Source organism: Elgaria multicarinata, chromosome 4 (genome assembly GCF_023053635.1).
Source record: "Elgaria multicarinata webbii isolate HBS135686 ecotype San Diego chromosome 4, rElgMul1.1.pri, whole genome shotgun sequence".
Lineage (NCBI taxonomy): Eukaryota > Metazoa > Chordata > Lepidosauria > Squamata > Anguidae > Elgaria > Elgaria multicarinata.
The window spans coordinates 148,912,436-148,938,717 of record NC_086174.1 but is presented as its reverse complement, the minus strand read 5'-3'; positions in this window follow the sequence as shown (position 1 = coordinate 148,938,717).

Below are 26,282 nucleotides of genomic sequence, written 5' to 3'. Positions count from 1 at the left end.
CACCCACCAGTGTTCCAAGAGAGAGGGTGTTCTCTATGGCGGGCGACATAGTGACCCCTCACCGCTCTCGCTTGGAGCCGGACTTGGTGGAGCAGCTGGTCTTTCTGAAGGGCAATCTACCCCTGCTGGGATACCGCACCCTCAAGCCCTCGTGGAAGTGACAGGCAGGCTCCCCTCCCTTTAATTCCACCCCTCCTTTGGTTGGCAGGCACACTACAGTTCAGGCAGGCTGGTTTTTTCTTTTTATTATTATTTTTATTATATTTTTCTTCTTCTTCTTCTTCTTCTTCTTCTTCTTCTTCTTATTATTATTATTATTATTATTATTTATTGGCTGTGTTACAGTTCACAACATCAACTCTGAATCATTCGATTCGTCTCTGTAGGCAGAGTTTGTCACCGTGCGTGTGTGTGTGTGTGTGTGACTGACTGTGAGGGCAAAGCACCGCACTTGAGTTCATTTCATTTCTGTGGCATCCGGTACAGCTTAGTCAACTCATCCGGATAGCTTTCCACCCAGTTCCAAAAGACTCCATTTATTGACTGCACGTGTTTAGGTGAGGTGCAAGCAGGGGGCAAGGCAATGCCTGGCACCACCACCACTAGCCAGGCTGCCTCTCTCCAGCAGTCCACGGGTCGCCCTTTGGAGTGCCCTTGGCTTGGAGTGGAAGACGTACTCCCTGATCCAGAATTATGGTTTTGAGAAGCAAGCTGTCACTTGAACTCATGAGCCTCTGTGCAAAAGCTGTCATTGTGTGTGTGGTTGTGAGTGTTACTGCAGCTGCCTGTCTCGCTGCGAAAATGAAACAGGCGAGTCCTCGCCGTTGAGAAGCAACCTTTCAACTCATGGAAGTCATTGACTTCAGCACAGCCACTACGTAGAGGCTGTGGTCCTCCAGGATCTGGGTGACTCGATCAGTGTGCTGATTTTGAGAAGCAACCTTTCACTGAAACTCATTCACTTCCCCAATTGAGGGTGAGGGAGGTTAAACTCCAGCAGTCCACGGGTCGCCCTTTGGAAAGCTCAGGGATCAAGTGGACTACTCTACCAGTCTGCTGATTTTGAGAGGCAACTTTTCACTTCAACTCATGGACTTCCCCAATTGAGGGAGGTACTCCAGCAGTCCACCGATCTCCCGTAGCACAGCCACTTAGTGCGTACGGACAGTTTAAGTTTCCTGAGAAGTGAGCTCTCACTTCGACTCATGACAGCCATTGACTTCACCACAGCCACTTTGTGTGGGATGCTGTGGTCCTCCAGGATGTGGGTGAGGATTAGTCGCAGAAGCTGGTCCAGCTTCTCTCCCCGGTCTCGTCCCACCCCTCTTCCGCTGTAACGCCCTCTTTGAGAAGCAAGCTGTCACTGAAACTCATGAAAGCCATAGACTTCCGAAGCAACCTTTCACTTCAACTCATTGACTTCCCCTTTGAGAAAAAGCTAAGCTCCAGTAATGCACCGTTTGTCCGTGGGACAGCTCTCTTATGAGAAGCTGCACTGCATATGCATCAGTGCCATGGCTTTGAGAAGCCGAGACCCATCCCAGCCACCGGGAACCGGAGGAAAACTCCAGCAGTCCACGGGTCGCCCTTTGGAGAGCTCGGGGATCAAATGGAGTCCTTGATCTGTGTGCTGATTTTGAGAAGCAACCTTTCACTGAAACTCATGGACTTCCCCTATGTGCGGGAGGTACTCCAACAGTCCACCGATCGCCCGTAGCACAGCCACTAGCAAAGCCACTACAGTGGATGCTCTCTTCTCTCTCTCTCCTCAGTCTCATCCAACCCCTCTTCCTCTTCCCCTTCTGCTGTAACCCCTCTTTGAGAAGCAAGCTTTCACTTAAACTCATCATTCACTTCCCCAATTGAGGGAGGTAAAGTCCAGCAGTCCACGGGTCGCCCTTTGGAGGGCTCAGCAGCAACGTTAATCCTCCAAGCATGCACACAAATCTTCCATACTCAAAGTAACTGCTTCAATAACTAGTAGCTCCTTTTTGCCCGCCTGCCTGCCTGCCCGCCCGCCTGCCCGGGAGCCATCCTTGTGAGGTAGCTGGATCTGCTGGGACTCATTCCCCCAGAGATCTATGGCATACCTGTGCAAGGTACCAACTCCTTTGTGCCCACCGGCCCTAGCCTGCCTGCCTGCCTGCTCGCCTGCCTGCCTGCCGACCTGCCTGCCTGCCCATGCCCGCCTGCCCGGGAGCCGTCCTTGTGAGGTAGCTGGATCTGCTGGGACTCACTCCCCCAGAGATCTATGGCATACCTGTGCAAGGTACCAGCTCCTTTGTGCCCACCGGCCCTAGCCTGCCTGCCTGCCTGCCCATGCCCGCCTGCCCGGGAGCCATCCTTGTGAGGTAGCTGGATCTGCTGGGACTCACTCCCCCAGAGATCTATGGCATACCTGTGCAAGGTACCAGCTCCTTTGTGCCCACCGGCCCTAGCCTGCCTGCCTGCCTGCTCGCCTGCCTGCCTGCCTGCCTGCCTGCCCATGCCCGCCTGCCCGGGAGCCATCCTTGTGAGGTAGCTGGATCTGCTGGGACTCACTCCCCCAGAGATCTATGGCATACCTGTGCAAGGTACCAGCTCCTTTGTGCCCACCGGCCCTAGCCTGCCCGCCTGCTCGCCTGCCTGCCTGCCTGCCTGCTCATGCCCGCCTGCCCGGGAGCCGTCCTTGTGAGGTAGCTGGATCTGCTGGGACTCACTCCCCCAGAGATCTATGGCATACCTGTGCAAGGTACCAGCTCCTTTGTGCCCACCGGCCCTAGCCTGCCTGCCTGCCTGCTCGCCTGCCTGCCTGCCTGCCCATGCCTGCCTGCCCGGGAGCCGTCCTTGTGAGGTAGCTGGATCTGCTGGGACTCACTCCCCCAGAGATCTATGGCATACCTGTGCAAGGTACCAGCTTCTTTGTGCCCACCGGCCCTAGGCTGCCTGCCTGCCCATGCCCGCCTGCCCGGGAGCCGTCCTTGTGAGGTAGCTGGATCTGCTGGGACTCACTCCCCCAGAGATCTATGGCATACCTGTGCAAGGTACCAGCTCCTTTGTGCCCACCGGCCCTAGCCTGCCTGCCTGCCCATGCCCGCCTGCCCGTCACTCCCCAATTGAGGGAGGTTAACTCCAGCAGTCCACGGGTCGCCCTTTGGAGAGCTCAGGGATCAGATGCACTATTCGTGATCCAGTCTGGTGATTTTTTGAGAAGCAAGCTGTCACTTCAACTCATGGACTTCCCCAATTGCGGCTGGTACTCCAACAGTCCACCGAACTCCCATAGCACAGCCACTTAGTGCATAGGGACAGTTTAAGTTTCCTGAGAAGTGAGCTCTCACTTCGACTCATGACAGCCATTGACTTCACCACAGCCACTTCGTGTTGGATGCTGTGTTCCTCCAGGATGTGGGTGAGGAGGATTAGTTGCAGCAGCTGGTCGAGCTTCTCTCCCCAGTCTCATATGGAGCAATTAAAGGTATCTGAGAAGTGATCTCTCACTTCAACTTCAAGTTCAGACACTTGAGCACAGCCCCTACGGTGGAGGCACAGCTGGCCGTGCCTCTCTCCCCAACCACTGACTGCATAGGGACAGTTTAAGTTTCCTCCTGAGAAGTGAGCTTTCACTTCGACTCGTGACAGCCATTGACTTCACCATTTAGCTGTTCCTCATGTTGTCCTTTCCCTGAAGTGGAGTTCGTAGCAGCAGCTGGTCGAGTGTCTCTCCCCAGTCTTGCAATTAAAGGTATCTGAGAAGGGAGCTCTCACTTCGACTCATGACAGCCATTGACTTTACCACAGCCACTTTGTGTTGGATGCTGTGGTCCTCCAGGATGTGGGTGAGGATTAGTAGCAGAAGCTGGTCCAGCTTCTCTCCCCGGTCTCGTCCCACCCATCTGTTCCAGATGTCACTGAAACTCATGGACTTCCCCTCAGAGAAAAAGCTAAGCTCCAGCAGTCGACCGATCTCCCGTAGCACAGCCACTACGTTTCCTGAGAAGTGAGCTCTCACTTCAACTCGTCTTGTAGTGCGCCCGCCGAGTTGAGCACAGCCACTACAGTGGAGGCGCCTGCCCGCCTGCCTGGGAGCCGTCCTTGTGAGGTAGCTGGATCTGCTGGGACTGACTCCCCCGCAGATCTATGGCTTACTTGTGCAAGGTACCAGCTTTTCTGGGCCTGCCAACCCATGCCTGCCTGCCCGTCTGCCCGCCTCCCCCGGGGTGCTGCTGTGGTGGGGCATCTGCCAGGACTGACTCCTCGCCTGCTCTGCCCGCCTGGTGCCTGGGAGATGGGCTTTGCGGTTCGTGCCCAGCACCCTCTGGCACGCTTGCTCCCAGTCATCCTCCTCTGTGCCCCTCAAGGCGTAACTGCTGGCTTAGAAAGAAACAACCAGCCATCTTTGCCTCACTTGCTCCTTGCGCCCGCTTACGGGTTGGTTTGCTATGCATTAGTGCTCAAGCCATCCTTGCGGCACTACAATGCCTGCTGCCTGCCTGGCTGCCTGCCTGCCTTCCCTCCCTTCTCCCCTTCCCGCCTTGCAGGGATGGTGTATGTGTCTTGCTTTGACTCAGGGGAGAAGTCCTTCCTGCGCTCACTTAGACTCTATCAAGTTCAATAATCCATTTTTCAAGTGTGCAAGAAGATTTAGGGTTATCTCATGGCATGTTGGGATTTCCTTTGAACTGGCCCCATTGAGCTGTCTGCATTGCAACTTTAAATCCCTGACATACTGGAGTGCCCAATTTTCAAAACTTCCCCTAACATCAGGGGATGATGGGATTGCCTTGAAACTTGGCATCCATGTGGACACATGGGTAAGCTGTCCTGGTGCCGAGTTTGAGGTTTCTAACGTGCAAATTGACGTAGTTGTAGAATGGGACTTGATTTGGGGTGCCAAAAATCAGGGGATGATGGGATTGCCTTGAGTCTGGGCGTCCATGTGGACACGTGGATAAGCTGTCCTGGTGCCGAGTTTGAGGTTTCTAACATGCAAATTGACGGAGCTATCCCAAGGGGTGTGAATGGGGTGCCCGATTTTCAAAAATTCGCCAAAAATCAGGGGATGATGGGATTTGCTTAAAACTTGGCGTCCATGTGGACACGTGGATAAGCTATTATGATGCCGAGTTTGAGGTTTCTAACATGCAAATTGACGGAGCTATCTAAAGGGGTGTGAATTAGGGTTATGGGTGGTGCGTTAGAGGTTAGAGCCGCGCCAAAAATCAGGAGATGATGGGATTGCCTTGAGTCTGGGTGTCCATGTGGACACATGGATAAGCTGTCCTGGTGCCGAGTTTGAGGTTTCTAACATGCAAATTGACGGAGCTATCCCAAGGGGTCTGAATGGGGTGCCCGATTTTCAAAAATTCGCCAAAAATCAGGGGATGATGGGATTGCCTTGAAACTTGGCGTCCATGTGGACACGTGGATGAGCTATCATGGTGCCGAGTTTGAGGCTTCTAACATGCAAATTGATGGAGCTATCGAAAGGGGTGTGATGGGTGGTGCGTTAGAGGTTAGAGCCGTGCCAAAAATCAGGGGATGATGGGATTGCCTTGAGTCTGGGTGTCCATGTGGACACATGGATAAGCTGTCCTGGTGCCGAGTTTGAGGTTTCTAACATGCAAATTGACGGAGCTATCCCAAGGGGTCTGAATGGGGTGCCTGATTTTCAAAAATTCGCCAAAAATCAGGGGATGATGGGATTGCCTTGAGTCTGGGCGTCCATGTGGACACATGGATAAGCTTTCATGGTGCTGAGTTTGAGGTTTCTAACATGCAAATTGACAGAGCTATCCCAAGGGGTGTGAATGGGGTGCCCGATTTTCAAAAATTCCCCAAAAATCAGGGGATGATGGGATTTGCTTGAAACTTGGCGTGCGTGTGTATACCCCCATGAGGTGTCATGGTGCCAAACATGAGGTTTCTAACTTGAACAGAAAAAAAGTTGTATAATTTTTTAGCTTTCAATGCAACCCTATGGGGGGAAAAAACGGAGCTCCGGATCCGGATCCGGAGCTCTGAGCGGAGCGGAGCGGAAGTGGGCGGAGCGGGGACGGGGCAAAGTGGGCCACTCTGAAAATGGTGGATCTCTAAGTGAAGCGGAACTGGGGGTCCGTGCACACCCCTAGTTGAAACCATGGGATTTACACAACCTTCAACCCTCTCCAGGGCAAGGTGTCTAACACCAACCAATGAACTGTAGGGGGAGGTACAAAGGAGATATGGGAGTGCATCTCAATGGAACAACAGCAATACACTCGTGTGCAGGAGAGGTATAAAGATGAATGAAATGTAAAAGTGCAAAGGTGTAAGTGATCAGACTTTCACATGCTATGGAAATAAAGATGGATAATTTGAGGGCAAACGTGTAGGTGTGATGGACCCCTTAATCTATGATTGTAAGCTGCCCTGAGTGCCCCTGCCAAAGGAAGTGAGGCAGGTGGCTACCAGGAGGAGGGCCTTCTCTGCTGTGGCACCCCGGCTGTGGAATGAGCTCCCTAAGGAGGTTGGCTTGGCAGCTACATTATATGCTTTTAGATGCCAGGTGAAGACCTTTTTATTCTCCCAGCATTTTAAGAGTCTATAAATAAATTTTAACTTGGTGTTTTAAATTTGCAATTTTGCATTGCTGCTGTTTTTATCTGGTTGAGATTTTATATTGTATTTTATATTATGGTTTTATACTGTTGTTTTATACTTTGAATGTTATTAATTTTTGTGAACCGCCCAGAGAGCTCCGGCTATTGGGCGGTATAGAAATGTAATAAATAAATAAATAAATAAATAGAAAGTGGGGTTCAAATCAATCAGTCAATAATATATATTATGACTGGGAAAGGTGTGTTCAGAATAATATCAGTACGAAGCCAACAATATTTTTTTGCAATTAAAAAAAAAGGCATCCTCTTTATTTATAAAAGCATGTGGCATATTTATATACTTCTAAGGAACAGAAAACATTCCCTTTGATTTGTTGTTGTTAATGATGAAGGGCTCTGGTTTATCTCAAAGATGTCCTAAAAGATTATTGAATGGTTGATCAGAGTCGAGACTCAGCTTTTCTGTTCCAGATGTTTGCAGCAGGGAAAGAAGAAGAAAAGACGCTAGAGGGTCACTGCATTTGCTCAGCTTGGATAAGCTTTCCTTGAAGAGATTCTCTTTGATTGTTGAGCAAACAGCTCTCGTTTGTCAGTATTTATATTGCATTTAGAGCGATCTCACGTTAGGGCCCTTGGGTAGCACTGCACTGCACTCCCATGAAATGGGAAACAGCGTGTTCTCATACGGGTGAATAACCAGAGCATAGAACTTTTTGGCGGTGTAAATCAGGTTGATCTTTTGGGCTTCAATGGGCTTGAAGTGACTTACGGCTGACACAGCTGTTCTTGTAGAATCCTTTCACTGCTTAAGGGTTAATTGTGTTTCAAATGTAATTTTCAGGCAAATCAAGCCACCTGTTCTCTGGCTGATCCTTTTAGCTCAGGGGCAGCTCCAAGGTTAGGTATTATAAAACAGTTTCATGCACAATTGTCAGGGAGGGATTCCATGCTCTAGGCTTGCAGAGCTATCATTGAGCTTTATCACACTACTGTGTTATCACTGCGAATTGCATGCAAAGGACTCAGAAGTTTTCCACCTTATAATCTGCTTTGATTGTGAAGTACTCCCATACACCCTGCCTTAATTGTGCTTCAAAGCAAAAAGATTTGCCCTATTTAGCTCCTACGTTCTGAGCGTATCTTCCGAGCCGCCACTGGGGCGCAGGAGCAGGATTTTAAAGAAATGTTTACATCTGCGTAAGCTTTAAAGATAAAGTCACCATAATTGGCACAGTAATAGATATTAGGGAGAGCTTTAAGCATACCAAATTTGAATTGAATTGGGTCATCTGTTGATTTTTTTAATGGTTTTTTACATTTCCCCCCTTAAACTCACTTCCCGGTATGCAAAGGATCGCTGTCGCCCGGTAGCAAAAACAACAACGGCGAAAGCTTAGCACTACGGGGATAATCCGAGGGAAGCAGGTACGTGGGATGAAGCTATGAGGGAATGCTCCTCCATGTCTGCACCCCTTAACCAGCCCTTCACTTCAGAACAGTTTTAGCTTAGCTGTCACCTGACTTGCTAGCTTTCTATGTGCAGAGAAGCCCCCCTTTTTTTGAAAGAAGAACATTCAGTTATTTGAGCCACCACCTGCATAAGAGGGACATTACATTTTCAATGGTTTGGCAGCAGTGAATGATTTTAAATGATTTTGGGAGCAGTGTTTTGGATAGTATTCAGACCACGGTGGTGTAGCAGCAGGAGAAGGTCAAAGAGAAAAGGGTTCCAGTAAGGATGGGTAAACTTATTTGTTTCCAGTGCATATCAGTTTTGCAGTTTTTTTGGCTATTTTATTTATTTTACTCATAATCCCATTCCATTTCCACATTAATCTGTCTTTTAACTGTAAATCGCCTTTGACCTCTTTGGCTCAAAAGGCAACTCATGAATTTATAAACAAATATAAATAACTTAAATACATTTGAAAACAGTCAAAGCACATATCTACATGCGTTTTTATCTAAAAATAGTATTTAAATGTCTATTCTGATACATTTGCACTGCTGAGAACTGCATGACAACAGTCAGAGAAGTGATAATCCCATAGATAGCTAAACTTCAACCTGTACATAAGATCAGGTCATTTCATGCAGGAATTTGCAACAACTGAATTCTTCAGGCATCCCTACAATCCAGTAGTCAGAATTTGGGAGAGATCAAGGTGTGAACCAGAGTTTTAGTTGAGAGAACAGAGAGGAATAGTTAGATTAGAAGAATGAAAAATGCCCCTCCAGTGAGAAATGTCAGGGAGAAGAATTTTAGGCCAATGTTCTCCTTGATATATTAGCTTTCCAGGTGCAGATTTTGGCTGCAGTGCTTTGGATGGAATTTACACCACGGAGGTGGAATGGAGGCGGCTGCAATCTTTGTTGGTTTCCTTTTCCCCCTACAATCCCCTATGCCCCCCACCCCAAATCTGCTCTGGAGTGTTGGGGGACCCTTTTGGATAGTGAAGCAGATGATACTGGGGTGGTAAAGGGAGAAGAAGATCGCCACCCCCTTTTTCTTAAAAGTGGGACTGTTGTGATCAGAACTCTGCTCAGGGAATGCAACTGTGGATGGAAAAGAACCTGAACCCAATCCTATGTTTCGGTTTGCTCTGCTCCACTGCAGATTGCTTGGCCACATTCTTACTAACAGCAGAGTGATCTCATATACCCGATTCTTTGAACACTTATGATTTTCGTCACCTTTCTACTTGAGAACTGTTTCATATTGGCTATCCCCCCCTTTAAAAAATACATTTCAGAGTAGAGAGTTATGTAAACATTACATTTATTCATGTCTCACAGTATTTTCCTTCCCCCATTGCTTCCTATATTGGTTTTGGCATATTCCTAGCATTCGTTTGACAAGGCTTGCTGAAAAACATATTCTGACAGAAAATTTTGTCCCAGTCTAAGCTGCAGCATTATTAGATAAGATTTCATTCCTATCGTTAACGAAATTAGGTCTAGGAAACCTGCAATATGTTTGGACGTCATTTGTTTAAATTTTCTTTCTTTTAAGTATTGCTGTCTGCTTCAGTGGTTTTTACATTTCTCTCGAAAGTCTTTTAAAAAGTAAAATTTTGAGAACAAATGAAGCACATTCATTTCATTTCATTTCTTATATTTCTATACCTCCCCACAGCCAAAGCTCTCTTGGTGGTTCACAAAAATTAAAAACTACGAAAATACATTATATAAAGTATAAAACTAGGGATGTCCTCAAACCGGAGAAGCAGGAGCGGAGCGGGGGGCTTCGCCTACCCTTAAGGCAGAGGTGAAGAGGATTGGGGGGCTGGTGGAGCGTTGCGAAGAGGATTGAGGTGAAGGCGGATCCTTCGCCTTGATCCGGAGCTCTGCCAGAAAGGTAAGTGGGGTTACCTGGTAAACCCCCCTCTTCTCCCTTACCTGCATCTGTCTGCGGTCCCGCGGCTCAACCAGGAAGTCTAGGCTGCACTTGCAGCCACGGGCTCAATTGAAGAAGCCAAGGGACCACGGACGGACGCAGGTAAGGCCCCCTTCCCCCTTGGTCCCTTACTGGGCTCTGCCGCCATCGCCTCACGGGCGGTGGTGGCGGGGCCCGGTAAACCCCCCTCCCTCCTCTCCCTTACCTGTGTCCGTCCGCGGTCCCTCGGCTTCTTCAATTGAGCCCGCGGCTCAACCAGGAAGTCTAGGCCGTATTTGCGGCCCAGACTTCCTGGTTGAGCCACGGGCTCAATTGAAGAAGCCGAGGGACCGCGGTCGGACGCAGGTAAGGCCCCCTCCCCCTTGGTCTCTGCAGGTAAGGGAGAAGAGGGAGGGGGCCTTACCTGGTGCCATTCCCCTCTACTGCGGAGCTCCGATTCGGAGCTGGAGCTCCGCGGTGAAGAGGAGCGGACTATGGGTGGAGTGGAGCGGGCCGATCTGAAATTTTTGGATCGGCCCGCAGGGCGGAGCGGAGGGTCTGTGAACACCCCTATATAAAACCATTCACATAAGAAAACGAAACAGATAGCACGCACACATAACACATATCTATTTTATTATTATTTATTTATTTAAAACATTTGTATCCTGCCCTATATCATTAAGATCTCAGAGTGGTGCACAGATAAAACAATTTAAAACCATCAGCCAGAGGTAATCCAGGACCTGATCAAAGAGACTAGTTATATACTGCGAAATGCCTGAGTGAAGAAGAGGGCAGTATTAACCTCGCACTGAAAATATGACAATGTTGGTGGCAGGTGGGCCTTGTCAGAAACATCATTCCATACATGGGGGGGGGGGGCACCACTGAGAAGGCCCTCTCCCTTGCTTAAGAGAGTGAGGTTTAGCAAGAAGACCCAGAATAACATTTAAAAGAACAAAAAACCTCAAGGATTGGTTAGTGCACAACAGACCACACATGGAACACAGATAAGAATGCACAACCAACAGTTTTTAACACATCAAAGCCAAAAGGACATCATCCATGTGGCTGCTGCACATATTGTAAATATACTAAAAAGAAAAATCCTTCGTCAACCCAAGCATTGGAAATCATATTCAAAATCACTGATTTTCTAAATTGTAACTCTTCCAGAGTAATTTATGCCATCTCATGCCCCTGTAAGAGGATCTATATCAGCAAGACTTCGAGACCTCTAAAACTTAGAATAGGGGAGCACCTATGCAATTTAAGACATCAAAGGGTGGGAGCTCCAATGGTCAAGCACTACAGCGAGAAGCAACATAAACCCAGCAATTTTATCTTTTGGGCTATTGAAAAGGTGAATGGGAATGATAAATTACTGAGCAAAAGAGAATTATTTTGGATTATCTCTTTAAAAAGTATGTGGCCAAATGGGCTTAATGAGGTCTTAGACTTCTCTTGGCTAATACAGAGTATGCAATGTGTATCCAGCACAAATTGGTAATACCTATATCAACTGCTGGCCCAAAGTGATAGCAGGATCAGTGTCTGAGCTTTTATTGGGGTATAGTCTAGTTAATAACCACCTGGGATATATAAGACACATTTCAGGTTTGCATCTGGCATAAGAGTAAGATGCTCTAAAAACAGTTTGTACAAGCACCAAAAAGAACAGTATGTACAAGCACCTAAAGGCAGCATTTTTTTTGCTGGTATTGGAATCAAGAAATTGAATCGGTTGATACAGATTGGTTCATGTCTGTGGGTACTGGGAGGACAATGATTTATATAAGAAGTATATTTGTCAAAGGCTATGCAAATGAGAAATGCCATTTTTTCATTACTGTCATAATCAGTTAAAAGAAAAAAGCATGGGAATATTGTACATTATGGTAAAATGGGAATTTGTTTTTAAAGGGTTTTTTAAAATAATAATAATGTGAAATTCTAATATAGAAAATAATAATAATGTGAAATTCTAATGTAGAACTTTGTAAAAAGGATGAGGGTGTTGTCTACAAGGTATTATTCTTACTTTCAATTTATTTGTTTGATTTATAGCTCCTGATGAAGACATCTCCGAAACACGTTGAGCACAATACATTCAAAATACATATAATGTACAGTGCTTATTCTGAATATGCAGATTGGCTCATATTCATTGGAAGGAGTTGTCCTGTGAGTCCCCCACCCTTTTCTTCATTCAAGGGCTGCGTTCCAGGGCTTTGGCTGCTTCAGCCAAGTGTTTTTCATCCCTGAAACATTATTTTCCTATTTTCTAGAACCTATGCACATAGAATGTGTACATGTCCAGATTCACTTACACTTTATCTAAATATGTGGAGGTCAAAGAGTGGAGCAGGATTGGAAATTGGTGAGCATTCACAGGCACTGTTCAGGGTGACTGAGGCTCCCAGCTTTGAGCCCCACAGTCTGCCTGGAAGATAAGGCTTAGCTTTGGGGCCAACCCTACTCACCCACTCTGAGTCTTGCAGCCTGAGTTAGGGCGTGACAAAGGAAGGTCTCCCTACCTCACAAGGGGCAGGCCCAGGGGAAGGCGAATGGTGCAGCGCCTGCCCACGGGCCATGAATGGCTCACCCAACTTGAGGGCCCTGGGAACAGGCCATACTGGATGCCCGATAGGATTCCTACCCCTTTGCAGATCATTAATAAATATGGCCCTGTTTAAACCCAGCTATTCTTGTCTCATCTTGTTATTTATCGACCTACGCACTACAAGTGAACCAATCCAGAAATATTATGTTATTTCTGAACTAAATCTGTGTAGCTACTACAGAATAACATCCACTCCTATGCTGACAAAAGCAGTTCCATCAGTGAAACCAGGTGGGGTTGCAACTCTCCCTCTCACCACCTGCCCTCAAAGTCTGCTCCAAGGCAGATTTTCCAGTGGCATGGAGGGGAGAACTGTGAGGAGGGGAGATGAGAGAAGGAGAATGTCCCATCTGCTAGTTTGACGTTGGATTTAAGCCTTCACACACACATATAGAGCTTGATTTATAAGCTTTGGAATATATTTACAGCATTCACACTGAACTTTTATTTAAATAAATAAATAAATAAATAAATAAATAAATGAATAAATGAATAAATGGGATCTGACAGGGCATTTGTGCAGTTGAAAATTTTGCTTTAAAAAACCCTGGACCATGGCAGGGGCCATGCCTATGGGTGCCAGCAGGTGTGCCTTCACTCAGGTGGATGGGCAGAATGTGTCCAACTCTGAGAACTATGTAAGTTTGTTTCAAGGCTTCTGTGTCAACCTAAAGGCAACTCCAACCCATGCAAAGCTGGGTCCATGAGTTAGTGATTTATGTTACACAGCTCTGTAGTTTTACATGGTGTGTGGGCAAGGCTTTGTAATTCTTCTGAAGAGGCCTGTGGCATTTCCATTTACAGATTAATGGCAAGTTTCACATTTCATAGCAATCTCCTCTGCTAGAATCTTCTAGTGAAATCTACTAATATTAGACAACCTGCCATTTCCCAATCAGTTTTCTGAAATCCCTCTTTGTATAACAGGTGACAAAAAAGTATTTAAAGTACTTGCAAAATAGGAATGCTAGAAAAGAGCTAAGCAAATTGCAGCAGACTTCAAGCAATTCACTGGCAAATTAATTACATCCTTTCACTTATTTTCATCCAAACTCTTTCTAGATAATAGAATTGTAGTTTGTTCTTAACTGTGGATTGTACCTGTGTGTGTTCAGGCGTTCACAGTTAGCTAGAGGTTCAAACTTAATTATAAGCATGGATTATATCATATTTAGAACCTATTTCTAAAGAGTTTAGCCATGTTTTTGGATTTAGAACTTGGTAATAATGTACTAAATTTGTAATATTCCTGCTTTTTGTCTATATGTGTGTGTGTGTGCATAAAGACACATACACACACAGACAGAGGAAGTAATATATCACTTGTCTTTATGGATCTGACTAAGAGCTTCTGACTAAGAGCTTCTTCAAAGCATACTAATGACTGACCAGTCACGGATCTTCACAGGTCATTTTAATGATGCCATGTTCCTCCTGTGTGTCTCCCGCTCATCTCCCCCTCCTTCCGCCATTTCTTGTTATAAAAACTTTATTAAACGCGACTCTTCTGAGCTGTAATGTAATTTGTTGCGATTTTCTGCTGTGTGCAGGAGAGGTTTTGCTATAAAACACCCACTAGAGGGCACTGTCCCACTAAACTGAATGGGCCCTGTGGTCGCTTCTCTTCTTGCTCTCTTCCTCTGTGTCCTTGCAGCTTGTTGCAGAAGCAGAAGTGATGCAGCTTCAGAGCCAATGACAAGGGAACAAGATCGCCCTCCCCTGTCTGAAGAAGTTCTAACTGCATGTTGTTCTTCAGTCCAAACTACTAGGTGGTACGTAGTAGATCACTTTAGAGAATTTCAGTTGGCCATGTCATATGGAGGCCTTGGTGTATGCAAATGGTCTCTCGGGGCAAGGTGCGTATTTTGCTGAGACCCAAAACCTTCTCCAAGGAACAATTATGCTGGAAGGAACTTCCCTGCTGCACTGTAGCTCTACCAGGTACATACCTAAGTAGCTATCTGTGGTGCAACAATGGGAAATTCCATATGTGGACTCTCTTGATCCAATTCTTATTTGATTTTACAAGGGATTAAACAAGAGGACATCCATTGGAATTAATCGATCTGAAAATTCACCACTGTTTTCTGGATTATTATTTATTTATTTATTTATTTATATAGCACCATCAATGTACATGGTGCTGTACAGAGTAAAACAATAAAATAGTTTTCTGGATCAATTGTGAGCCAGGCTTGTGCACTCAGGCCTTAGCTAGACCTAAGGTTTGTCCTGGGATCGTCCTGGGGTCATCCCTGCCTGCTGCCGGGATATCCTGTGTGTCATTTACATAAACAGGGATGACCCCGGGATGATCCCAGGATAAACCTTAGGTCTAGCTAAGGCCAGAGTCTTGTGCACACCCAAATGGCCTCACCAGGCAGCAAAGGGATGCATAGATTTTCTGGAAAATCAGCATTTCCCTCCTGCTCCACTTCACACTACTTACTAGAGACAGGGGGTGGTGGGTAAACCTAGTTCACACAGGGAGGGGCACAGAGTGCACAGAGGTCATGGTGCTCACACTCATGTGCAATGCTTGTGTGAAGATATGTGTACCCATCAGGGGTGGGGAACCTAAAGCCTGAGGAAGGGGAGGGAAATCTGGCTCTGGTTTTCCCCCTCACATGGCCACTCCCTCTTCCTCTGGTCCCACCCCTTTCCCACAATCACCAATCGCTTGATGGTTCCCAAGCCTTTGTGCAGTTTTTTCTTCATTCTAAAATGGTTGAAATGTCTCATCTGAGGCTTAGTTACTGTCGGTTGGCATGTCTACACCTTAGGGTGTAGAGGGAGGGAAGGGGGAGGATCACAGACTTACCTGCTTCCTGATCCTCCCCCAGTGTCTTGATGGCTGTGTGATGTCCTGGAAGGAAAGGAACATCATGGCTGCCATATTTTTTCCTCCAGTGGAGACAGAGCACAATTGCGCTTTACTACAAAAGTAAGTTCCCAAAAAAACCAAAAACAAAACCTTCTCCCTACCCCACCCCCATGGGCATGGAGCCTCCCTGTACAGCTCTGTGCCCATTTTCAGAGCCCTGCTACTCATGGGGAAGAAAGGGAGAGGCAAGAGTGGCAGCCACACCACCCACAGTCTGCAGGATGCTCCCGGGACCGCAGGCTTGCCCCCGGGATTCCCTGTGCATCATATGGATGCACAGGGCTGGTGTAGACACGCCCACAATGAACTTTAAGTTACAATACTCTGGAAATTTTGGGCCCATTTTGCTTTTGGCCCAGCCATTTTTGTCTTTGGTCCCATCCACTCCTGAAATGTGGCCCCAAGAGCTTCTCCACGCTGAGTTGAGATTCTAAATTGAGGACAAGGGCGATCCAATAGACACACTGTATACTTCCAAAAGGCTTTTGACAACGTGCCCCACCAAAGACTCCTGAGCAAACTTAGCAGTCACGGAATAAAAGGAGAGGTCCTCTTATGGATCAGAAACTTATCTAAAAAACAGAAAGCAGAGGGTAGGAATAAATGGAGGAATAAACAGTGGCATCTCACAGGGATCTGTATTGGGACCGACGGTTTTCAACTTGTTCAAAAATGATCTGGAATTAGGCTTGAGCCGTGAGTGGGGTCAAATTTGCTTATGACATCCAAAAGGATCTCTCCAAATTTGTAGAATGGGCATCAAAGCGGGAAATGCAGTTCATTGTAAGCAACTGTAAAGTGATCCAAGTTGCAGTGACTGACCAGGAAAGAGATCTTGGGCTTGTGGTGGACAGTTTGGTGAATTGAACACTGTCCACTGTTTGGTGGACAGTGCATTGTAAAAGGCAAATTCCATGTTAGGTATAATTAGATAAGGAACTGAAATGAAACTGCCAATATTATAATGCTGTTATACAAATCTATGGTGTGACCACATTTGGAATACTGGATACAGAGTAAAAGGAATAGGGGTGTGCACGGACCCCCCGCTCCGCTTCACTTGCAGATCCGCCATTTTCCGGATAGGGCCGCTCCGCCCTGCCCCCGCTCCGCCCACTTCCGCTCTGCTCCGCCCGGAGCTCCGGATCCGGATCTGGAGCTCCGTTTCCCCCCCCATAGGCTTGCATTGAAAGCTAAAAAATTATACAACTTTTTTTCTGTTCAAGTTAGAAACCTCATGTTTGGCCCCATGACACCTCATGGGGATATACACACGCACGCCAAGTTTCAAAGCAATCCCATCATCCCCTGATTTTTGGCGAATTTTTGAAAATCGGGCACCCCACACACAACATCCCTGCGAGGTGGGCAGGGGAGGAGGGAGGGAAGGCAGGCAGGCATGCAGCTGGCATTTCTGGGGGCATAAGGAAGTGAGCCAAGGATAAGCCAGTAATGCATATAAAATGGAATAAATCAATAAATAAACAAAGGAGGGGTGGAATTAAAAGCAGCAGTGTTGCTCAATAAACAGCAAGAAGAATTTTTTAAAAAAGGCTATATCTGTCTTTTACCAGCAATAGGGGGACGTGCCCGGGGGAGGGGGAAGTAGCTGCCAGTTCAAGACAGCCACCAACAGCTCTGAGAAGAAGTAAAACGCTCACTTCAACTCATAACAGGCATTGCTCCACCACTGAAAAGTGAGCATTCACTTCAACTCATGATAGGCATTGCTCCACCGTTTTACTCTCTTTGGAAGGCTCTAATGGCCTTCCAGTGCAGGAGAGAGTGGGGGCACGTCCACGATGAGATGCCCTAGGGGAGCTCATCCCCTTGCACCACATCTATTCAGTTGTTCACCAAGGTTAGGGTGGGGAGCAGTGCTGTGTTTCTATCTCTTATTCTTGGCTTAGTATATGATTTCAGGTTGTGTTTGTGCATTTGGTGGGGCTACTGCGTTAAAAAACACTGGGAAAAGTCCGTTCAGATGAAGAAAGAGAAGTTTCCCAGAATCCCAAGTTACCCGTTTTGCCTATGCCCTCCTCCAACTTTGGGATCATCATGACCGGGAGCTGACTCTGCCCCTCAGCCCTTTGAAAAAGGTATTTTTCCCGCCGATTTTTTAAAAACTTCTAGCGCGCGACCCGTACGATGCAGAAAGTTGAGAGTAGTCTCATGACCCCCATCCACGACTCTCTGTGCACAAGAATTTTCAGAATGATAGCTTAAACCCCCCCCCCAGTTATCCCCGATTCTTTCCCTCAATGCAATCCTATGGGCGAAAAGCCGAAAACGCCGTTTGAGCCGCGCGGTTGACCCGATTTTCACAAAAATATAGCACGCGACCCAGACAACGCAGAGAGGTGAGAGTGGTCTCAAAATGACCCCCATCCACGACTCTCTGAGCACAAGAATTTCTAGAACGATAGCTTCAAAAACAACCTAGTTATGCGCGATTATTTGCCGCAATGCAATCCTATGGCGAAATGTTTTCAAGATGGCGACCGGAGTGCTCCGCCTGAACTAGGAGCTCCGAAAAATGGCCGCTTCTCTTCGCCTTGCTTCTAGGGGGTCCGCGGTCCGCTCCTACTCCGCCTCTGGGTAAGGCGGAGCAGGCCAATCCGCTACTGCTTCTACGCTCCTAATCGGAGCGGATCACACCCCTAAAAAGGAAGTACTTCTTCACACAGTGTATAGTTCAAATACGGAATTCACTACCACAAGGTGTAATGAATGCCACAATGGATGGCATTAAAAGAGGATTAGACAAATTCTTCAACATTAAGGCTACCAATGGCTACTGGTCCAAATTTAGGGTGTGTACGGACCCCCCGATCTGCTTCTCTTCCAGATCCGCAACTTCCGGATCAGGTCTGCTCTGCTCCAATCTTCCTTTAGTCTGCTCCAGTTCGCTGCGAAGCTCCGTATCCGGATCTGCTTTCCCCCCCATAGGCTTGCATTGCAATCCAAAAAAGCCTACAACTTTTTTTCTATTAATGTTAGAAACCTCAAACTTGGCACCATGATAGCTTATCCATGAATACACATGCATGCCAAGACTCAAGCAAATCCAAGCATCCCTTGATTTTCAGTGAATTTTTGAAAATCGGACAACCCATTTTCAGACATGGGATTTACGCCAATATTTTGACAGATAAAAACTTGGAAGCAGCCACCCTCAAAGATGCCATCTAGATCCACATTCATGGAAAGTTTCAAGCAAATCCCATCATCCCCTGATTTTTGGCGGGGCTTTAACCTTTAATGCATCACCCCAACCCCAATTCACACCCCTTTCGATAGCTCTGTCAATTTTCATGTTAGAAATGTCAAATTAGGAACCATGACACCTCATGCATGTATACACATGCATGCCAAGCCTCAAGCAAATCCAAGCCTCCCCTGATTTTTGGGGAATTTTTGAAAATCGGACACCCCATTTTCAGATATGGGATTTGCTCTGACATTTTGACAGATAAATTTTTTTGAAGCTGGCACCCTCACAGATGCCATCTAGATCCACATTCTTGGCAAGTTTCAAGCAAATCCCATCATCCCCTGATTTTTGGCGGGGCTTTAACCTTTTAACTCACCCCAAATCAAGTCCTATACTAGAACTAAGTCAATTTTCATGTTAGAAATGTCAAATTAGGCACCATGTCACCTCATGCATGTATACACTTTAGGGTGGATTCCTGCATTGAGCAGGGGGTTGGACTCGATGGCCTTGTAGGCCCCTTCCAACTCTGCTATTCTATGATTCGGCACCATGACACCTCATGCATGCCAAGCCTCAAGCCAATCCAAGCCTCCCCTGATTTTTGGGGAATTTTTGAAAATCGGACACCCCAGGGATTTAAATCTCAGGGATTTAAAGCTGCAGACAGCTCAATGGGGCCATTTCAAAGGAAATCCCAACATGCCATGAATTGGGGAGTAGATAAACCTAAATATGAATCTTCTTCCACACTTGAAAAAATTATTTGGAACTTCAAAAAGTCTAAGTGAGCGCAGGAAGGACTTATCCTTTGAGTCAAAGCAAGACACACACAAACCATCCCTGCAAGGCGGGCACAGAGGAGGAGGCAAGGATTGTTTGTTTCTTTCTAAGCCAGCAGTAACGCATTGCAAACCAACCCTGTGAGGCAGGCACAAGGAAGTGTGGCAAGGATTTTTTTTCTAAGCCAGCAGTAATGCATTGCAAACCAACCCTGCGAGGCGGGCACAAGGAAGTGCGGCAAGGATTGTTTGTTTCTTTCTAAGCCAGCAGTAACGCATTGCAAACCAACCCTGTGAGGTGGGCACAGAGGAGGAGGACTGGCATCAAGCATGCCGGAGGCTGGTGGGCACGAACCACAAAGCCCATCATGTAGTGCAGCTCCCAGGCACCAGGCAGGCAGATATGCCATAGATCTATGGGGGAATCAGTCCCGGCAGATGCCCCACCACAGCAGCACCCCGGTGGGAAGGCAGGCAGGCAGGCAGGCAGGCAGGCAGGCAGGCAGGCAGGCAGTAGACATTTCTGGAGACACAAGGAAGTGAGCCAAGGATTGTTTCAAAGCCAGTAATGCAAACCATCCCTGTGAGGTGGGAGCAGCACAGAGAGATGCCTTTTCTTTTGCATCCCATAACTAGGAGGCCAGGAGGATAAGAGTAAACCTTTGTGATCCTTGCTTCAGAGTTGATTGACTGCACTGTGATCACAGCCATTATTAAACAACAACAACAACAATAGTAATGTTAATAATAGCAGTACTAATTAATATTAATAGCAATAACAACAACAACAACAACAACACGGAGTTGAACCACAATGAAAGCCTGCCTGACTTCACTGAAGAGGAAAAGCCAGGAGAGCTTGGGCTATGGGGTGTATATATATATAATGGAATAAAAAATAAATAAACAAAGGAGGGGTGGAATTAAAAGCAGCAGTGTTGCTGAATAAACAACAAGAAGAATTTTTTAAAAAAGGCTATGTCTGTCTTTTACCAGTAAGAGGAAAGTGGATGTGCCCAGGGGGAGGGGGATATGCCAATTTTACTGGCCCTAAGTAAGTATCAGTCTTTAAGAAGCTACCTGTCACTTCAACTCATGACAGGCATTAGCTTCTCCACTCCAGTCTCTCTCCACTGGTTACTCTTTGGAGGGCTCTTATGATGAATTGAGCCATGAATTGGGGTGTAGATAACCCTAAATTGAATCTTCTTCCACACTTGAAAAATTGAATTGGAACTTCAAAAAGTCTAAGTGAGCGCAGGAAGGACTTATCCCCTGAGTCAAAGCAAGACACACACAAACCATCCCTGCGAGGCGGGGGAAGTAAGCCATAGATCTCTGGGGGAGTCAGTCCCAGCAGATCCAGCTACTTCACAAGGACGGCTCCCAGGGCGGATTGCTCCGCCAAAAGAGGAGTGATCCGCTTATGGTCGCTTCTCTTTGCCATGCTCCTCCAGGCCCCTGACTCGCTTCTTCTCTGCCTCTGGGCAAGGCGGATCAGGCCAATTCACTCCTGCTTCTCCGGGCCGAGGAGAAGCGGAGCACATCCCTACTAATTGCTATGTGCTGGGGAACATGGGCGGGAGAGTACTGTTGCACTCAGGTCATGCTTGTAGGGTTCCTGTGGGCAGCTGGCCAGCCACTGTGTGAACAGAATGCTGGATCAGATGGACCTTTGGTCTGAGCCCACATGGTTCTTCTTACATTCTTCTCTACCTTCTGCCCACACCTGCTATTGTCCACAAAAGCTTATGCCCTGATACATTTGCTCATCTTTAAGGTGCCAAAACACTCTTTCAGTGCAATCTTATATCGTCCACTCAGAAGTAAATTCCACTGAGTTCAATGGGGCTTATTTTTGGATAGGATTACAGTCTTTGTTGTTTTTTCCCAGGGTTCCTTGAAACTCAAGAATGAAAATCCCTGACTTACAGGACAAGACAGAGTCTTTTTATTATTATTATTAAGCCATCATTAGTATGATTGAATCTTTGATGGATGTTGTAATAATGAGCTCCCTGGCATTTTAATTTACACTCTAATGTGCAGGTTGCTTCATTTTGTAATTAGGTTTAGAATATTGATACAGAGTATTTCAGAGACTGTTTTCCATTCTTGCCCTTCTCATTAACTTAAAGACAGAACTGATTTGCAGTCTTCTAAATTGGCATGATAAAGAAAACCACATTTCTGCACAGCATTGGAAGGTAAGAATAAAGGCCAATTCTGTTTTCTATATTGCTTTTTAGGCTGACCTTCTAAAACAGTGCCTGTAAAAATCATAAAAGAGTAAGAAACAATAAAAATATAACAAATAATACAATCAACACAGCAGTGTAAAAATAAGCCGGATAAAACCATCAATTAGATCTAGGCCAGATCTACACATTGTGTCAAATCATTACAGATGTGGAATAAAAAGCAGGATACAACACTATGAAAGTGTTATATGGAATGTGGATTGTGTCCTCACAGTTATCAGTGTGCTTCAATACTGCTAAAAAGCAGTAGTGTAGATCTGGCCCCAGTGTAGCATTATTTCCCCTTATATTTCTTTAATATATGCTACTGAGCATATGCAACCCCACTTTGTATATTGCTTTAAGAATCATGGGCATATCTGCACACACTCAGCAGAGAACATGCAGTCTGTACACATGTAGGTATTCTCTGGAAGTCCAGTTAATGTGGTAAGGTTGGGGTATATCTGCTTCTGCCATCTTACTTTCTACCCACGAGTGTTTGGGATGTACATCTGAGATGGTTCCAATTATGATAAATTCAATTACATTTTTTCTGTTATTCATTGAAGTGACTGGGAAAACAAACTTGCACCCTTCATATTAAATGGATCACCAAGGCAGGATCTACACTACTGCTTTAAAATTAGGCATGTGCTCCGCTCCGATTAGGAGCGGAGAAGCAGTAGCGAATTGGCCTGCTCCGCCTTACCCAGAGGCAGAGTAGAAGCGGACCGCGGACCCCTAGAAGCAAGGCGAAGAGAAGCGACCATTTTTCGGAGCTCCTCTTTCAGGCGGACCGCTCCGGTCGCCATCTTGAAAACATTTCGCCCATAGGATTGCATTGTGGGAAATAATCGCGGATAACTGGGTTGTTTTTGAAGCTATCGTTCTGAAAATTCTTGTGCTCAGAGAGTCGTGGATGGGGGTCATTTTGAGACTACTCTCAGCTCTCTGTGTCATGCGGGTCGCGTGCTAGAATTTTTTAAAAATCGGGTAAACAAACGGACAGTGCGGGTCAAACGGCAGTTTTCGCCCATAGGATTGCATTGCAGGAAATAATCACGGATAACTGGGTTGTTTTTGAAGCTATCATTCTGAAAATTCTTGTGCACAGAGAGTCGTGGATGGGGGTCATTTTGAGACTACTCTCACCTCTCTGCCTGGTGCGGGTCGCGCGCTAGAATTTTTTAAAAAATTGGCGGGAAAAATACCTGTTTCAAAGGGCTGAGGGGCAGAGTCAGCGCCCGGTCATGATGATCCCAAAGTTGGAGGAGGGCATAGGCAAAACGGGTAACTTGGGATTCTGGGAAACTTCTCTTTCTTCATCTGAACGGACTTTTCCCAGAGTTTTTTAACACAGTAGCCCCACCAAATGCACAAACACAACCTGAAATCATATACTAAGCCAATAATAAGAGAAAGAAACACAGCACTGCTACCCACCCTAACTTTGGGGAACAACTGAAAAGATGTGGTGCAAGGGGATGAGCTCCCCTAGGGCATCTCATTGTGGACGTGCCCCCACTCTCTCCTGTACTTGAAGGCCATCAGAGCCTTCCAAAGAGAGTAACCCGGTGGAGCAATGCCTATCATGAGTCGAAGTGAGCGTTTACTTCTTAGTGGTGGAGCAATGCCTATTATGAGTTGAAGTGAGCGTTCACTTCTCAGAGCTGTTGGTGAAGCAATGGCTTTCTTGAGCTGAAGTGGCAGCTGCTTCCCTCTCCCCCGGGCACGTCCCCCTATTACTGGTAAGCCTTTTCTTAAAAGTTCTTCTTGTTGTTTATTCAGCAACACTGCTGCTTTTAATTCCACCCCTCCTTTGTTTATTTATTGATTGATTTATTCCATTTTATATGCATTACTGGCTTATCCTTGGCTCCCTTCCTTATGTCCCCAGAAATGCCAGCTGCATGCCTGCCTGCCTTCCCTCCCTCCTCCCCTGCCCACCTCGCAGGGATGTTGTGTGTGTGTGGCTTTGACTCAGGGGAGAAGTCCTTCCTGCGCTCACTTGGAATTTTGGAAGTTCCAAATTTTGCAGGTTTAAGCCCCGCCAAAAAACAGGGGATGATGGGACTGCCTTGAGTCTCGGCGTGCGGCATATGTATCCCTGGATAAGCTGTCATGGTGGTGAGTTTGAGGTTTTTTTTTAACGTGCAAATTGACGGAGCTATTGGAAAGGGGTGTGAATGGGTGTTGGATTTTCATAAATTCCCCAAAAATCAGGGGATGATGGGACTGCCTTGAGTCTCGGCGTGCGTATGTATCCCTGGATAAGCTTTCATGGTGGCGAGTTTGAGGATTCTAACGTGCAAATTGACGGAGCTATGGAAAGGGGTGTGAATGGGGTGCCCGATTTTCAAAAAATCCCCCAAAATCAGGGGATGATGGGATTGCCTTGAAACTAGGCGTCCATGTGGACACATGGATAAGCTATCATGGTGGTGAGTTTGAGGTTTCTAACGTGCAAATTGACGGAGCTATGGAAAGGGGTGTGAATGGGGTGCCCAATTTTCAAAAATTCCCAAAAAATCAGGGGATGATAGGATTGCCTTGAAACTTGGCATCCATGTGGACACATGGATAAGCTATCATGGTGCCAAGTTTGAGGTTTTTAACATGCAAATTGACGGAGCTATCCCAAGGGGTCTGAATGGGGTGCCCAATTTTCATAAATTCCCCAAAAATCAGGGGATGATGGGATTGCCTTGAAACTTGGTGTGCGTGTGTATACCCCCATGAGGTGTCATGGTGCCAAACATGAGGTTTCTAACTTGAACAGAAAAAAAGTTGTTTACTTTTTTAGCTTTCAATGCAACCCTATGGGGGGGGAAAACGGAGCTCCGATCCGGATCCGGAGCTCCGAGCGGAGCGGAGCGGAAGTGGGCGGAGCGGGGGTGGGGCGGAGCGGCCCAATCCAAAAATTGTGGATCTGCAAGTGAAGCGGAGCGGGGGTCCGTGCACACCCCTATTTAAAATGGTTTATAACAGTAGTGACAACTGTTGGGGCCCAGGACACACTCCATATACAGTTTTCAAACCATTTTCAAAGTGTCATATCCTGCTTGGTGTAGATCTAGCCCAACAGTGCAGCCTTATACATGTCTACTCAGAAGTAATTCCCATTGAGCTCAATAGGGCTTAAGCCAGGCTTGGTGTAGATCTAGCCCAACAGTGCAGCCTTATACATGTCTACTCAGAAGTAAGTCCCATTGAGCTCAATAGGGCTTACGCCACCTCAATAGGGCTGGTGCCAACGCTGCTATATTTCTGGCGCCAGGTTAAGACTTTCCTCTTTGCCCAGGCATATGGCAGCACATCTTAATCACCCACATGTTTATTTTTAATGGTTTTTAATGCTTTATGTATGTATGTTCTGCATTTTAGAATTTAAATTTTGTATACTCATTTTTATCTCAATTTTAGAATTTCTGTAAACCTCCCAGAGAGCTCTAGCTATGGAGGCGGTATATAAGTGTAATAAATAAATAAATGGACATAGAATTGCAGCACAAGTCTTAAATGAAAGAAGATAAACATGTTATGCCATTAAAAAAAATTCAGACAAAAATATGATAGAATCATTCTTTTACAGAAGAGGAAGTAATTAATAAGAAAGTTTACTTACTTGAGACTGACTGCATTATAAATAAAATCCATTTTTTTCTGTGTGACTTTTGTTTTGCATTCTTCAAAATACCTTAGTTCAGTTGCACTGCCAGAGTCTAGACTTGTTTACGTTAGTCTGTCAAATATGACGTAATCCTTGACTTCCAGCAAGAAGCAACACACATATTATTGACAGTATTAGTATGCAAGTTCCTTCTTCGCTAACATCATCTACATCAGTATTTTTTTTAAAGAAATACTGTACTGGTTTTGCATAATGTGGCTGCCCAAACTTGCCTTGTCTTTAATGAGTTCCAAACTCTGTTTTCAGAAAAACTCTCATGAAGTGTACGTAGGTGAAATATGTATACTTATATGTGAAAGAGATGGTAAATGACCTCTGAAGAATATATGGGGGATGAGGATTAATGGATCTGCAGTTTTTATATAAAAGCGTTCCATCACTTCTAGCTCTAATTCTAATTCTAGCTCTTCATACCCCTAACCAAATTTTAATAAAAGCAGATACAATTTTTCCATTAGAACATTTAACATAACTGATGTTCTTCGGTATTCAAAAGTCTGTCCTGCCGCCCCTCCCTTAAATGAAAGCACATTTACAAAGCATACATGAAAGATCATAGAATCATAGAATAGCAGACTTGGAAGGGGCCTACAAGGCCATCGAGTCCAACCCCCTGGAAATTCTCTCTCTGGAAATATAACAACAAGCGTGATCTAATGACCCCCTCCTTATTAATCTTATTAACCACTTCTTGAAATATTATCACATTATTGTTGAGGTTAACAATAACCTCTGAGAGTGTAAACAAATTATGCTCTTATTAAAGGGACACATTTTCTAGCAATTTTGAAGTAGCTAATTGTTCATTAGTATTTTGTTCTTGTTTTTTAAGATTCAAGAACAGTGATCTGGACTTCACTTATGTTCGAATTTATACCAGGGCCG